Source organism: Prunus mume, linkage group LG1, assembly GCF_029339155.1.
Source record: "Prunus mume cultivar Tortuosa linkage group LG1, ASM2933915v1, whole genome shotgun sequence".
Lineage (NCBI taxonomy): Eukaryota > Viridiplantae > Streptophyta > Magnoliopsida > Rosales > Rosaceae > Prunus > Prunus mume.
Genome location: NC_142698.1, coordinates 30792362 through 30795637, shown reverse-complemented (window position 1 = coordinate 30795637; position 3276 = coordinate 30792362). Strand labels below are relative to the sequence as shown.

At 35.8% G+C, this 3276-nt stretch overlaps 1 pseudogene; it reads right to left on the bottom strand.

The window, feature by feature from the left end:
• Nucleotides 1-613: 613 nt before the first annotated feature.
• Nucleotides 614-2662, bottom strand: LOC148921589 (uncharacterized; annotated as a pseudogene).
• Between the last annotated feature and the right edge of the window lie 614 nt (nucleotides 2663-3276).

The window sequence follows — 3276 nt, the reverse complement described above, 5'->3', positions numbered from 1 at the left end:
AAAACGAGTAGGTAGAGCAACTAAATATTAAACTTACAACACATGAAGAAAGAATGCATAGGATGTTAGAAGAAAGTCCCTAAGGTGCGGACAGTTGTGATGCCTCAACTTTATGGTCTCCAAGGTCTAAAATATCAATGGTTTCGGACATATTGGTAGTCCAAAAATATGAAAATTTCTATGGAAATATCGGGATATTATCGATATCAATAAAAATTGAATAAAAACCATGGAAATTGTAAGAAAAACTTGGAAATTTTTATTGAAACTTTGGAGGATATTTATTTAGTCAATTATCTATTAGTTTATCAAAAAAAATTGGAAAGAAATGCATTGGATGATGGGTTTAACTAATTTAAGTTGATTATATAGCGAGATGACAAACACTATGAGTGTAGAAAATATGTAGTAATTAATAAAAGAAGATTAAACACATCATAATAATTTATATATAATGATTTACTACAATATTTTACACTTGATACATTGCATGATAAGATACATGAGTGACTTAGTAACACATAGAGTACCTATGAGTAGAGTAAGTGTATTGTGAATAGTAGTAATCAAATGATAAGTCCCCAAAATAGTTTTGCTTGTAATTGTTAACATGTCACCCATATGGATCCGACATTGGTTGATGTTGTCCATAAGCAAAATCATTTAAAGATTGGGTCTCAAATTTTTTCCATGAGCCACTTAATTCCACCCCGAAAGGACTGGGAAATGAAGGGTAGGGAAATGGTTGGTTATGAGTGTAACCATAATTAGTACTTCCCACTCCAACAGAGTACAAAGTTATAGATAACGAGTCATCTTCTTGACTTGAAAAAGTACCCTTGCCTCTTTCCCTACAAGTATAGTCCTTCCATACGGCACTAATTCCTGGCCATGCTCGCCTATTCCCTTGGTCCTCATCTTGTGTTGAATGTGTGAAATTTGCCTCACCAGTGAAGGGGCTCATAAATCCAGTAGGTGGTCCAACATAATTTCCATATCCACCATTACCTCTAGTTCCACTATATCCTTCATCATTCCCACCTCTGGTGGTAGGTGAGTCTTCTGATCTTGTACTAGAACTATCATTAGTATCAGTGTGATCTTGTGGTTTTGTAGGATTGGAATAAGGCAGAATCCTAGTGTTTCTTAGTCTTGGGAACAAAAGTTCTTCCAAAGAGTTAGCGCTGCTAGATCCCACCTCCTCCTCTACTACTTTTTCTACATTTCTCCTTTCGTTATGTGCTTCTCGAGCAACTCTTGGAGCTGGGTTGCCTTCATCATCATCTAAAAAAGAGGTCTAATCCATTGATAAGTTGGATACCCTATGTATCATCATCTTCAACAACAATATCAAACACATCTAGAGGGGTCACCACAGTCCACGTGATCTTTTTCTGCTTCCTTCTCTCGAATTTGAAGCTTCATGCTGTAGTAGTAATAAACTAATTTTTGCAACCTACTATGAGCCAACCTATTTGTTTGCTTTGTGTGTATGAGTGCAAATGTACTCCAATTTCTTTCACAATCAAATGAGGAAGCCGTTTGTGATAATACATTGATTACTAACTTTCTTACTGTTGTTGCATCAGTCCCATACATGATCCACCATTCAACTATAATGAAAAATAATTTTGATAAGTTTAATAACTCCAACAAATTTTATTATAAACTAATAATGAAATATGTTTACGCTCACTTAGGAGACATTTTTGTTTGAGCGGCAACTGATGTTGATTCTTCAAAAGTTCTTTTTGCATCCTTAAACCATGTTAGCTGAATTCAATAAATCGTGTTAGTTTAATCCAACAATGTAATTATCATAATTTAAGTAATTGTCTACCTCATTTCCACATTGGCCAACTGTTGGTGATGCAATGTCTAATTTGGAGAACACATTGTGTACAACACGTATAAGGGTACCATTATCTCCAATGCTGGGTCTGTTATTGGTATCGGGGATTCAAGTAACATGTTGTTCAAAGAAAAACATACTCTAATAAGAGAAATAATACTTAGGCAACTATGACATAATTTATACCTACTGCATGCAAATCGTGGTATAATGTTTTATACCACCTAATCTTTATGACCCACCTTGCACCATGTTTTCTTTCCAAGTCCTCCTTCACTACACGCATCAACTTATATATTGTCTCATAGCAGGGTACACCTTTGTGTCAACGATCTATAAAACTTTATAAAGAGGTTCAAACACTTAGCACACGTGTTTGGATTGAGTCCAAAAAGCATGATGAAGCACCATACTTTTCACCGTAAGACCTGCATTTGAGCGGCTGAAATTGTGGATGACCCAATCATCGCTAGTGAATAGTTGCTTCAACCCCAATTTCTTCTTAAGTAAGATGTCTAATGCAATATAGTTTGGTAGCGAATCGAGTGGTAGCTGGACGATTTCTTCTCAAACTTGATATCAATACAATGTGCTGCGCATGATGTCCAAAACACATTATGATACTTCATTAACTTTTTTTCCGACCTTGACAAATGCAAAACCGTTGTCGATTACAACTTCGACAACACTATGCTTTCCCACCTCCATGATTACATCCTTTAGTAGTTTGTAAATATACTTGTAGTTCTTTATATGGTCTAAAGCATGAACCAACTTTAAAAAAGTTGTATTGTCCTAGGAATATACCATGAAGTTTACGATAGACAATCTGGTCGAGCCAATCCATCTGTCACACATGATTGTGCAACCATTAGTTTCTCACTTCGACCTCAACTTGTTAACATACTTACTAATGTCTTTATACTTCATTTCCAAATATTTGTTTCTTACCTCATAAGGAGTGGGAGGTTGTACTCCAACACAGGCCTGTTGACATCTCAACACCATATTTTTGAAATGATATGATGATGCCTTCTCAGCTGGGACATTGTCATACATTCGTCCTCATCATCATCATCGTCATCATCATCACTGTCAACTACTTGGCCAATGACTTCTCCTCGTAGTCCAACTCAAGTATTTTTCATTCCATTTGTTTTATTTTCCTTCTTGTGTTGTTTTTTTTTCTTTGTTTTATAAATAATGTAGTGATGTATGCCTTCACTTATGGGGGAACATTTTCGCGTCGCTGGACATTATTTCCTGGATCTAATCCACTAAGATGGTACTTAAGTCATGTCACTCCACCACTCTTCATTACTTGGTCACAATATTTATGAAGGATGTCATGTTTGTTTCTGTCTATTGGGTCTCCATGTTCCCAAGCCGGATCACATTTATTAACTCCACTAGACATCTTAAAC